The sequence below is a fragment of the Sorex fumeus genome, unplaced genomic scaffold (genome assembly GCF_029834395.1).
Source record: "Sorex fumeus unplaced genomic scaffold, SorFum_2.1 ptg000054l, whole genome shotgun sequence".
Lineage (NCBI taxonomy): Eukaryota > Metazoa > Chordata > Mammalia > Eulipotyphla > Soricidae > Sorex > Sorex fumeus.
The window spans coordinates 48,141,510-48,155,560 of NW_026606111.1; the positions used below are offsets into that span (position 1 = coordinate 48,141,510).

The window sequence follows — 14,051 nt, forward strand, 5'->3', positions numbered from 1 at the left end:
TATTAGTGAAACACCATGAGGTGCAGATGTAGACTTACATACCTTTGTGCCTGGGTTTCATTTATACAAGAATCAAGTACCCATATCTCCACCAGTGCCCATTCTCCACCACCAAGGAACCCAGTGATCCTCCCACCCCCCACTCGCCCCACCTCTGGGCATTCCCTTTTGCTTTTTCTTTGTTTTACGGTGTTGTGGTTTGCAATGGAGGTCAATACTATTACATTTTCAAAGAAGAACATAGGCCCCTATATGTTCAAGACACTACTACTGTCCTGCAGTTCTTCCCAGCATGTACCCTACTCCAAGCCAGCCCTTTGGAAATATGCTGGGAAGGACAACTGGATGTTCCATTCCTCACACTGACCTGCAAGATTCTTGTTGATTCTCAGCCACATCAACTATTTCATTTGTTGCCTGATATCACCTCCTGTCCTTTATTTTTTTTTTAAATATTTGATTTGTTTCTGGAACATAAAGAAAAAAATTAAATGGATGAATAAAACAAAAGCAAAATCAAACCTTTACACTCTGACATGAAAATATTCCTTATAGGAGGGGAATTAAATGACTGAAATGGGTAGGGGAATGTTGTTAGTTGGTTGTGGACAGTAGCTGGATATTTGACAGTGCATGGAGTATGAATACAGAGTTGCTGAGATGAGGAACCTTGTACTTGAAGCGAATACAGTTTGTAAACTAGTCATCACAATTATATGTCCATATGAAATTTACCTACATATGCTTTGTGCCTTCCTTGCATGTATATGTTATGCATTCCTTTATCATGGCCTCAGAAATGTATCTGAGGGCACTCGGAAATTAGTTGAGCCCCAAGTATGGGGAGAGAGGTAGTAAAGAATTGGAGGAGGAAGAAATATGAGTTGGAGCTTAAGAGCCGTGTAAGAGGAATATATAGATATATATGTGTGTATAAATACACATATATATGTATTAATACATATATGGGCTGGAGCCATAGCACAGTGGGTAAGACATTTGCCTTGCATGCGGCCAACCTGGGTTTGATTGCTCTGCTCCTCTCAGAGAGCCCGGCATGCTACTGAGAGTAACCCTCCCTCATGGCAAAGCCTGGCAGGCTACCTGTGATGTATTCAACATGCCATGAACAGTAACAACAAGTCTCACCATAGGGACGTTTCTGGTGCCCACTCGAGCAAATCAGTGAACAATGGGAGGACAGTGCTACGGTGCTATGGTTAATTCAAACGTTGTTTATGCAAAATTTGAAAGAATCAAATAAATATTCTATAAAACTGATTACACCTATTAAATTAATATAACTGTAAATAGTGTTTAGAAATGAAGTTGAAGAATTTTAAGGCTATAGAAAGATATTGACAATATATCAAGAAACACTTGGATTTTTGAGGAGCAAGAACACGTAGCTGTTGTCCTTTCTTAAGGTTATTTTTTTGTCTTTAATAGAATATGCTTTCCCTGAGTTTTGTTAATAGCTTCCGTTTTTTAGAAAGCATCATAATAAATTATTTTTTTAAAAAAAGTAAAAAAACTTGTGTTTGTGAGTGGATTCTGTATGTTTGGAACCTGGGAAGTATTTTCCTATGTAAGTTACATTAAACATGATATTTATAACAGAAATACCATCTGCAGTACTATTCACAATAGCCAGAAGAAACTATGGTATGCCTACACAATTGAATACTACACAGTTGGCAGGAAAATCACATCATGAAGTTTGCTTATAAATGGATGTACAGGGAAGAATATCATGCTCAATGAAATCAGTCAGAAGGAAAGGGGTATACTGATTGGACTACCCCATTTTTTGGATATAAAAAACCAGAATATGAGACTAATACCCAAAGATAGCAGAAACACAGGCCAGGAGAACTGGTCAATGGTTTGACGCTTGCCACAAGTGCTGAAGGCGAGCATTTGGAATAAAGAAGGGACCGCTATGATAATGATAGTTGGAAGTGATTACTCTGGGTGAGAACTGAGTCCTGAAAGTAGGTAAAGAAATAAACGTGAGATCCTCTCATTCTCTGTATTACAATCCATAATGCCCAAAGGATGAGAGAGAGAGAGAGAGAGAGAGGTGACTGCCATAGTTTAGAGACAGCAGGCTGTCAGGTGGGGTTTGGGTTTGGGAGAGGGAGTGATGGGAGAGAAACTGGGGACATTAGCAATGGAACTGTATACTAGTGGAGGTTAGGTGTTAAAATATCCTATGATTGAAACTGAGACATGAAAAGGTTTGTAATATGTGTCTCCTGCAGATTCAATATTAAAACATGATATTTTGTTTCTACCAACATGACTAACCTATGAATTTGCTGAAATTTATTTTTATCAACTTGGCTGGGCTCATTATATGGATGTCTGTGTGGTAAAATTTTTTTTCATTTTATGCGGACTGAAGAGACAAAAATCATAGGGTTGGGACTTCTGGTGGAAGGAGAGAAGAGCACAAAACACCCTGTTGACCACACCTCAGCAGGGTCACCTAACTTGAGTGATGACAGACCTCCTTCACTGATTTCTTCTTTTGTAATGTGGAAAAATGAAAAGACTTTGCAGGCTGACAGGGGGTTGTCCCCTCCAGTTCACACTGTTTTCATTTCGATCAGAATTGTTTAAAGATTATTTGAAAAATTTGGAGCTTAATCATTTGTTCTCACATATTTCCCCTACATGGTGTCAGTGGGCATTGATCCAGGAAGGCCAGCATGAAAAAGTTGAGGTGTATGTCTTAACCACCAATGCCAACACTACTATAAGTATGGAACCCAGAGTACAATAGTAAAACTTCAAAATGTGTTTGTCAAGGAAATCGGTGGGAATGCAGGGAGAAATGGGTAATTTGTTGGTGGAGGGATGCAGACACTGGTGGTGTGATTAGAATTGGAATATTTTATGACAAATCTCCATTATAAATGACTTTGAAAATCAAAATTGCCTATATTTAAAATAAAAGAGAAGTCACCTTATGTCTATAATTCAAGAAAGCTTATCTTGGCAAATTTTGGCAGGGAGACCATAGTTGGTAGAGAGAGGGAGAAAGAAAGGGAGAGTTGACAGTCGGGAAGAGAAGCCAGGATATAATGGAAGAGATGAAAACTGATCTTAGAAGATTTGGAGCCATCAGAGTTTAGAGAGTTAAATGGTGAGAACATTGCAGTTTAGATACTTAAATAGTGAGATTGGTTTCATTCATCAGCACTGTATACATAGAAAGAGTTCAAACACCTCACAGATATTCATGCTATAATAATTAACAAGGGAAGCGTTTTTTCCTGAAGCTCTATGTAAGGATAATATATTGCCAGGAAGAATGATAAGAAGTTGTTTCTCTTTTTCACAGATTAATACATTAGAGATGAAAACTTTTATACAAAGGAATCTATGATCTTGTCCTGTTGCTCTGTTTTCTTGTCATCATTCCATTCTCCCCCATGACCCTACCTAATCAGGGCTCTCGACATTTCTCAGCAGTGTCACCACATTGCCTCAGAGCATGTGTTAACTGCAGGTAGCTCACAGCTCTCATGTTTGCCCCCCATCCAAGCCAGAGCCATCCTTCTGAAACCAAGGATATTTGCTGAAGGCCAGTTCTTCCTTGAAATGACAGTCATGGTTTACTTCTTCTTAATCATTGTGTTTACATATTTAGATGAATGTCACTATACTAGTGACAGGTATTTTCCAAACTAAGAAAAGCATAAACATTTCCCTTTCCCCCACGAATTTTGGGCTAGTTATTTTCTATCCACTGCTAATTATATGTGATAATAAGGAAATAGATCTGAAGTAAAAACAAGTACATTTGTCAATTTGGTGCCATGACTAGTCAGTCTGAGTATAAGTATATATTTCTAGAAAAAAAAAAGCAGAAGAAAAGGAGTTGGTTGCTAGCAAAGATTGCCAAACCTCTGCCAAGAAATCCTTTGAAAATAATAATTCTGACTATGGACTGAACATGATTGCCACTCAATGCCTCTTTTGCAGATCATAACACCCAAAAGGAGAGAGAGAAAAAAAGGAAATGCCCTGCCACAGAGGCAGGGTGGGATGGGGGGGATCTGTGTGAGAGGGATACTAGAATACATGGTGGTGGAAAATGGGCACTGGCGGAGGAATGGGCATTTGATCATTGTATAATCGAAACCCAAGAACAAAAATTTGTAAATGTACAACTGTACATTATGGTGTTTCACTAATAAAAATTTAAAAAAATAAAATAAAATAAAAATTGTTTCGTCTGCCAGAGATCAGCAGATGGGAACCTGAGTGAAGGCAAAAGATTAAATCGGTTGACTTTTATTTTTCCTTGAGTATATTAATTTGATTTTGGAGTCAATTTATATGACAGTTCATCAAGACACAGAAATTTTCAGCACTTCTCTTGTTTAAAAGTATAGTGTTACACCATATCTCTCTCACATTATTTTTATTTCTGATAGTTTGACACAAAAGATAAGTCAAAATCATAGATAAATGTAAATTATTTAAATACTGTTTTGATTATTTAAAATTACATTATAGAATTACTAGAATTTCATAAATTTTAAGATTATGGATAATCAACATGCATGTATCATATTACACTCACAATTGAAAGGCCTCCTCTGTCATTCACTATTGTTCAGTTTTTCTACTTTGATTACACCTTTCCATCTGGTAACTAAATAGTCTTATAGTTCTAAAGTTTGTTTTTATGGCTTTGAAAAGATCCAAATTATACAATTTTTAACATTGGATGAAACTAGAGTATATCATGCATGTAAAGTTAGCCTTAAGGAAAGGAACAGATACAGAGAGATTTTTCTCATATGTGGGATGTAAAGACACACAGCAAGGTAGCAACAAAGGTTCAAGGACAATGTAAGGGGAGAACTGATCCACACAGTTGAGTCAGGGGTTTGGGAGGGAGGGATTCTGGGGGTTTGGTGGAGAGGGAGGGTTTATTTTTTGAGACAATGAGGAGTGTCATGTTGTAATAATGTGTATGAGGAACCATTGTTAATTGAATTATAAATCATAGAATATTAATATTGTTTTAGACGTTTGTCTGTCTCATTTTATTCTTTTAATTTGTTTTCTCCATATGCCACATATGCATGAACTTGTATGATGCCTATCTTTCCCTGCCTGGCTTATGTCACTAAACATATTATCCTCATGTTATGCTTTTTTATACAAATAATAAGAAGATTTCACTTCATATAACTGAATATGATTCCATTGCTTTACACCCTTTCATTTTCAAAATTTGGGGTTTAAAACATACAAATATTGATTTTAACAATGCTCTGGTGTTTTAAAATTTTTAGTTCAGTGATGAAAAGGTAAAGGCCCTCCCGTTGATCGTCGATTTACTCGAGCGGGCCCAGTAACGTCTCCATTGGAGACTTTGTTGTTACTGTGTTTGGCATATCGAATACTCTCGGTAGCTTGACGGGCTCTCTGAGAGTGGCAGAGGAATCGAACTCGGGTCGGTCATGTTGGCCGCTTGTAAGGTGAACGCCCTACCGCTGTGAAGAAAAATAGATTTTATTGAACAACACTTAGAAACTTGTGAAACAGGCATAGGGTGGAATGGAATATATGTTCAAGAGAGAACACTTGTTTTACAAAGCAAGCAAGGAGTGACATACAGAAAGGAAGTACGGTATTTCTTTAAGGAAGAACACAAGATTGAGGACCAAGCCCACTCTGGTAGTTTAGGAATAAGAACTTGGAGTGGTATGAACTTAACTTGTACACTTTAGGGGAGAACCTGAGTGAAACAAATAGAAGTACGTTCAGAAGAATGATAAACTGGAGTCTATACTTTGAGTGTGGAGGGTAGAGAGTTCTTTGGGGAGATCTGGACTATGGAGAACAGTAATATTATAACATTAATGATAGTATCTTACCGTGGGATTCCAAAAAAAATCTTTAAGAGTGGCGTCAGAAATGATAACATTCTTAGGTATTTGGATTTCCTGTGGAAACTACTGGAAAGCTGAGTTTATGCTCTGGATGCCTCTGCCTGAAACAAGGTCAACAAATCATGAATGAAAAATTACAAGTGACATGCATCAAGGATTCTGATCCCAGTGGAAGGCTAGCTTTTGGGTGGACAATTTCTACTGCTGGCCTGATTTAGATTCTGATCCTGGGATACGTAACAGAAAGGAGGTAGTGACAGGTATCCTCAGGAGTGAAGCCTCTGAGACAGAATTCATTCATGCCAACTTATGGGTTATCAATGTTTGCTCATGGCTGCTACCATTATAACATGCCATTCAATGATTCTGTGGTTTCAATTTACTGTGTCAATGTAAAGATGAAGTTTCTAAATGGAAGGTAAAAATCTGAGGCCCTCAAGATGATGAATTATGGGGAGGCGGGTGGAGCTGGAGCTATAGTACAGCAGGTAGGGCATTTGCCTTGCACACGGCCTACCCAGGTTAGGTTCCCAGCATCCTGTATGGTCCCCCCAAGCACCGTGAGGAGTAATTCCTGACTGCAGAGCCAGGAGTAACCCCTGTGCATCGTCAGGTGTGACCCAAAAACGCAAAAACAAAAAGATGATGCCTTACCTTTAGATATTTTGAAGTCAAGTAGAAAGAGCCAGGAAGCTCACCAGAAAAGAATTCTCCTGGGTCGAAAACATCATCACCTCTTGCGTGAGAGCATAGAGAAAATAACGTTTCCATTTTATGCCATGTTAAAGCAAGCCAGACATGATCTTGGAAAGTTTGTCAAAGGAAAGCATGGCTATAGGAAGGATAAGATGACAACTGAATCTTAGAGGTAAAATATACAAGTGAAGAAAAGGTCAAGAAGTAGGCGGTACGATGGCGACCAGGTATACTAAGAAAAGCATTTTTTAAAAAATAAAATGCAATGAGACATCAAAAAAGACCTTTTTAAATGTTTAAGATCAGGGATATAACTCAGGGATAGAGCATTTGCCTTCCATTGTATGATGATCTGGGATTGATCCTTAGCATTGCAAACAGCATTATTTTTTAATTTTTAATTTCTTTCTTTCTTGCTTATTTGCTTGCTTGTTTTTCTTGTTTTTTTTTTTTGGATCGCACCTGGCTATGCATAGGGGTTATTTTTAATTTTAAAAAAATTATAATTTTTATTTTTTACCTGTGGTTTAAAATGAAATCTAAAATATTTTAGAGTAAATATATGTGAAGAAGAATAAAATTCACGGGAACTATTTAGTGTTCTTAACGATACAGCAGTCAGAATTTTGAGGTTAATTTTATGGGTAGTGCATAAATAATTTTTCCCCATTATGTGGGCTGTCTTTTTATGATGGTCACCATTTTTTCTAAGTTGCAGCAACGTCTTAGTTTAATGTAGTCTCATTTGTTTATCTTCATTTCCTCTTCCTTGGTCAGTGGTGTTTCATTCTAGAAGTTTCCCTTAGCTTTAATGTCATGGAGGGATCGTCCCACATTTTTCTCCATATATCTTAAGAATTCAGGTATGTGCTTATAATAAAGTTGTTTTGAAATTTTTATCTTTGGAGATAGCTTGAAATTCAAGTGATAGTGGTGGCATTGGAATTATAGGTGATAGTGATGGTATGTTTGATATTCTTTTTCTTTAAAAAATTTATTATAGGTAAGGTCATATATTTAAAATGGTATTAACATTTATACTCTTGGTATAAAGTTACCTCATAGCACCACCAGCAAAGTGTCTATTACTCTTCACCCCCGTGATACTATATCAGACCCTATCCTAATAAATGCCTGTATCAGTCCTTTAGAGACCAAGTTGATGAAAATGGTACATATCTAAGTTTATGTACAAGATCCATTCTGCAAAGGTGCTACTTTGAGAATCTATCTCTAAACTGGAGCCAGTTTCAATATATCACTGTTATATATTTTTTCTTTGCTTTTGGAAGTCGTAGGAAGCAAACATTCCCTCCACAGTAGAGTTCCATTCTTGTATACTTGACAAGGAAGGAACTTGACATCATGCTCCTTATAAGATAGTTCACATGAGATGTGGGAGGGGAATAAGTCTTTGAAGTATTTGTCTGGAAAAAGCGAAAACGTGAGAGTGTGAAAGGAAGAGAAAGAGAGAGAGAGAGAGAGAGACATAAAGAGAGAGAGAGAGAGACAGAGGGGGGATGGAAAGAAAATGTCTGCCACAGAGCCTAGAGGTAGGTTGGGGAAGTTGACAGGAGGGAAACTGGGGCCATTGGTCGTGGAAAATGGGCACTGGGAGAGGGATGGGTGTTGGATTATTGTATGACTGAAATCTGATTAGGAATAGCTTTGTATCTGTATCTCATTGGTGACTCAATTTAAAAAAATAAAAAAATAAATATATAAATAAAAACAACAAGAACAAAAAAATTTTAAAAAGATTAGGATCAATGTTGAGGTTAAAAAATTCTTGTCATGGGAAAAGTGATTAGATATATTAAATAACCAGAGTTTATGTGAGGATGATATAGCAGCAAAGTTCTTATGTTCTTGAGGGTGAGGGTATATACTTCTCTGTTTTATCATTTATAGTAGCAGTTCATCTCTCCTTGTTTGCACACCTGAAGCAATATGACTTTTCAGTCTTTTCTCTCAAGATGTGTATTCTATTAAGTCATCTCTTGTTTCTATAACGTTTCCAGAGCTGAAGAAAACTTGTGACCACATTCAGGAGGCCCCAAGGGTACCAGCTAGAGGAAATCCAAATAAAAATACCCCACAACACATCCTGATCAAAATGACCAAAACCTTAGACAGAGACAAAATTCTGAAAGCAACAAGATCAAAGAAAGAAATCTCTTACAAAGGAGCATCCTTAAAATTTACAGCTGATTTTTCTGATGAAACCCACATGGCCCGAAAACAGTGGTGGGACATAGTGAAAAAACTCAATGAAATAAAGTTTAAATAAAAAAAAAGAATTTAGGTATGATATTGAGGTTTTTAATACATTTGATCTGACTTTGTGCCTGGCACTATAAAGAGGTCTGAGTTCAATTTTTTTTTTTTTTGCCTGTTGCTGTCCAGGTTTCCCAGCACCACTTGTTGAAGAGACTTCCTTGCTCAACTTCATATTTCTTGAGCCTTTATGAAAGATTAGGTAATAATAATCTGAGGGCCAGCGTCAGGATATTTGACTATATTCCATTGATGTGAGGCCTGTCTTTATCTGAATATCATGATATTTTGATTACTACGACTTTGTAGTAGGGTTGCAAGTTGGGGAAGCTGTTCCCTTTTTCTTTTTAACAAATATTGCTTTAGCTTTTCATGGGAGTTTATTGTTGTGTATGAGTTTCAAGAGTATTTAATCTATTTCTTTGAAAAATGTTATGGCTATCCTTATAGGAAGTGCAGTAAATCTTTATAGAGCTTTGGTGTGTATTGCCATTTTGACAGTGTTAATCCTCTCAATCCATGAGCATGGGATGTGATTCCATTTCCTCATATACTCTATTATTTCGTGAAGTAGAGTTTTTAGGGTTTTTTTTGTATAGTTCCTTAAAATTTTATCATTTATCACTTAACTTCCCCTTAGTCGTCGATTTGCTCGAGCGGGCGCCAGTAACATCTCCATTTGTCCCTGTCGAGTGCTAGTGTAGCCCAATGGAATCTGTTCGAACCGGGAACATGAAGGGCCTCAAACCGATCGTTCATGATCTTGACGAAGAAGTCTGACCATCTGGAAGGTGGGCGGCCACGCGGTCTTTTGACATCCCGGGGAATCCAGTCAGTAACAGCTCTAGTCCAACGGTCGTCTTTAAATCTCATTACGTGACCAGCCCATCCAATTTTCGACAACTTGGCATAAGAGACAGCGTCCCTGATTCTTGATTGGCGAAAGATGTCAGAACTCCGGATTATCTCTCTCATTTGAGTGAAACCTGATATTCCAAGCATAGCTCTTTCTATTCTTCTTTGGGAGACCTGAATACCATTCTCATCTTGTTTGCGTAGGGCCCAGGTCTCTGAGGCATATGTTAATGCAGGAAGAACAGTGGAATCAAAGAGATGTGCCCAGAGCCGGAGGTTCTTCTTCCTCTTAGCTATTTTTTCGACGTTTTTGAAGGCATTCCAAGCCGCTCTCTTCCTCCTGCACAGCTCGGGTGCCAGGTCATTTGTCATGTTGACCTCTCGACTTAGGTACACATAGCTGTTGCATTCGGAGACAGTCATTCCATTGAGAGCGAATGGGGCATCAGGAACAAGGCTGTTTCGCATAAACATTGTCTTCGTAAGATTCAGCTGTAGTCCTACCTTTCCACACTCACGGTCAAAGTCGGCCAGCATTTGTGCTGCTTGGCTGATGTTTGGTGTTATTAAAATAATGTCATCAGCAAAGTGGAGGTGGTGTAGTTGCCGAGCATCTATCTTCAGTCCCATTACGTCCCATTCCAGTCGTCGCATGATGTTCTCGAGGGTGGCACTGAAGAGTTTTGGTGAAATGGTATCACCCTGCCGCACCCCTCTCTTGACATCAACGATCACTTCTTTGTAGAATGGTGAGATCCTGCTAGTGAATCTGTAATACAGCTCACGGAGGATCCTGATGTACTGGTCTTGAATGCCCTGATTGGCTAGGGCTTCAATGACCACTTCCGTCTCAACAGAATCAAAGGCCTTGTTTAAATCAATGAACATTAAACAGCGGCATCTTGAACTCCAGAGAAACCTCAATGAGCTTGGTTATCGCGTGGATATGGTCGCTGGTGCTGAATCCTTTGCGGAACCCTGCTTGCTCGTATGGTTGTCCTTCATCTAGTGTTCTGCCAATCCTATTTAGGATGACTCGAGTGAACAACTTGTAGATGACAGACAATAGGCAGATCGGGCGATAGTTGCCAATGTCATGGATGTCTCCCTTCTTGAACAGTAGTACGGTCCTGCTGGTTTTCCATTGAGACGGAAACTTGCATTCAGACAGGTAGCGAGTAAAGAGCCGAGCCAGTGTATTGATGAGTACTGACGGCAGGTTCTTCAGGTGTTCAGGTCTGACCTTGACTGGGCAGGGTGCTGTTGGTTTCTTTACCAACGAAATGGCGTGTCGGATTTCGGAAGGGAGAACTTTGGGAAGGACATATCCATCCTGTGGAATTTGGTATGTCGGCAAGTGGACATGGTTATCGAAGAGATTTGAGTAGAAGTCATGGTAATCTTCTCCACTGCCGTTCTGGAGGATGTGATGGATCCATCAGGACGTCGGAGGGCAGTCATCTTGGTCTTATAGTTGGCGAAGGACAGGCGGGCGTTACGAATACTTTTCCTGGCTTCTGCCGCATCTACCAGTACTTCTGCTCTTCTCTCTTTGAGGTCTTCCTTGATCGCATCTCTGCACTGCTTTGCGAGCTCGGATGTTAGCTTGCGGTTGCCTGAGGCATGCGCCAAAACACGCTGGCAAATTAGCTCAAGAGTTTTCGAAGATAGGCCATTTTTTGTGGCTATCTCTCTCTTGGCTTTCCTCACACATTCATGGAGGTGCTGAACCTGTGGATCGTATTCCTCGTCAATGTTGTCAACAATGGCATCTTCCCATGTTGCCGCAATAGTACCAAAGTATAGTTCCTTAACATTTTAGTTGATTCTAATATAATATACTCGATTTTCTGAGGTATTATTGTGAATGGGATTGTTTTTCTCTATCTCTTTTTTTCTCTTTCATTTGAAATATATGGGAAAGCCATGGACTACCGGATATTCATTGTGTAATATGCTACTTTACTAAACAAATCTATTGTTCCCAGGAGCTTTTTTGTAGGTTCTTTGGGATTTTCCAAGTATAGTATCATGTCATCTCCAAATAGTAAAAGCTTGAGTTCTTCCTTTTTTATATGGATGCCGTTGATATCTTTTCTTTTTACCGAAATCCTATGGCAAGTACTTCAAGTACTATGTTGAATAGGTGTGTTGAGAGTGGGTAACTTCTTTTGTGCCTAATTGTATTCTGGGATTCTAGCTCATTGATTTCTGCTCCAAACCTTTAGTTTTCTCCCCGTTGAGAATAATGCTTGCTGTGGGTTTGTGGTAGTTTGCTTTGACTAGATTGAAGAAAGTACTTTCAACTCCCATTTTCTTGAGAGTTTTTCACCATGAATGGGTGCTGGATCTCATCAAATGCTTTATCTACATCTATCGATATGATGATATGACTTTTATCTTTATTTTATTGAGATGGTGTATTCTGTTGATTGACTAGAGAATGTTAAGCCATCCTTGCATCCCCAAGATAAACCTACTTGGTCATAGTGTGTGATATTTTGTTGAGTTTCTGGATTCTCTTTGCTGGTATTTTCTTGAGAATCTGTGTATCTGTATTCATCAAGGAAATAGGTCTGTAATTTTCATTTTTTGTGGTGTCTCGGTCTGTTTTGAGTATTAGGGTGATCTTTGCCTCATAGAAGCTATTTGGGAGCATTTCTGTTTCTTCAATTTCCTGGAAAATCTTAAAAATGTTGTCAGCAGTTCCTCTTTAAAGGATTGAAATATTTCACTATTGAATCCATCTGGGCCAAGGATTCTGTTTGGGGGGATATTTTGACCATCATTTCAATTTCCTTGGTAGTGATAGGTTCAAGTATTCCAAATCTTCTTGGTTCAGCCTTGGGAGGTAATTGGAATCCATTAATTTATCAATTTGTTAAAGATTCTCTCATTTCCTGCTGCAAAGTTTCTCAAAATAATCTCTGATGATCCTATGGATTTCTGTAGTTTCTATTAGGATACCCCCCTTTGCATTTCTGATTCGATTTATTAGAATTCTTTCTGTTTCTTTGAGAGGCTTCTAGAGGTTTATTGATCTTGTTTATTTTCTCAAAGTAACAGCTTTTGCTTTTATTGGTCTTCTGGATTGTATTTTGGGTTTCTAGCTCATTGATTTCTACTATAAATTTTATTATTTCCTTGCTCCAGCCTAGTTTGCACTCCTTTTGTTGGTCATTTTCCAAAATCTTGAGCTCTAATTTATTCGTGTAGGCCCTTTCTTTCTTCCTGATAAATTCTGGCAGAGGTATAATCTTTCCTCTTAACACTGCTTTTGCTGTGTCCCACAAGTTCTGGTAGCTCGCGTCCTCATTCTCATTTGTTTCTGGAACCTTTTTATTTCCTCTTTGATTTCTTCTCTAAGCCAACGGTTGTTCATTACTTCACTTAAGTAAAATATTTCCTTGCTGAGATTTATTCGGTTTGATCTATTGAGAAGTGACAAAGTAGTGTTGAAATCTCCACCTAGTACTGTTTTGCTATCAATGTTTTTCTATAAGTCTATTAGAAGTTGTTTTTAAGTATTTTGCTGGTCTGTCATTGAGCATCTACATTGAGGAGGGTGAGTTCTTTCTGATGTAAAGATCCCATGATCATGCAGAAATGACATTCACTGTCTCTTATAACCTTTAGCCTGAAGTCCATGTGGTCTGATACTAGTATGGCTACTCCAGCTTTGTGGAGGTGTTCTTTTCTTGAATACTTGTTTTCCAGCCTTTTACTTTTAGCCCATGGTTGCTTTGATTGCTCAGATATGTTTCTTGCAGGTATCAGAATGTTGGGTTCAGTGTTCTAATTCATCTTCCTATTCTGTGCCTCTGAATTGGCACATTTAGTCCATAGACATTGAGAGAGATTGTTGTTATGGGGATTTGTGCTATCTTTATGTAGAATTTTTGTACTTGTGGGGATTGCCTTAGCTTAAAGTAGCCGTGTTAGTTCTTCTTGCAACAAAAATATGGAGCTCTTTACAAGTTTGCATGTCATCTCTGTGCAAGGACCATGCACATCATTGTATCATTTCAATTTTAGTATATGTGTAACCAAACCTAGTAGGAGTTATTTTTTCTGTTCTGATTAATTTGAGTGTTGTCCTTACTTACCCTATGGCAGACAGTGGTACCTAATCAAAGAAAGTATTTCAAAGCAGCTTGATAGATTTAGAACTTTAATGTCCCAGAAAGAAAAATATGGTTTTTACCATATTATCTTTTACCATAATCAAGGCATCAGTTTTACAAAATAATTCTTTTGGAAGATGTTATATGAGTCCTGTTTAATGCACTTCCCTGAAACCTTCAT

General features: G+C 38.2%; 1 pseudogene; it reads right to left on the minus strand.

The window, feature by feature from the left end:
• Positions 1–13,701: 13,701 nt before the first annotated feature.
• LOC130033779 (uncharacterized) lies at positions 13,702–13,798 on the minus strand (annotated as a pseudogene).
• Positions 13,799–14,051: the final 253 nt, after the last annotated feature.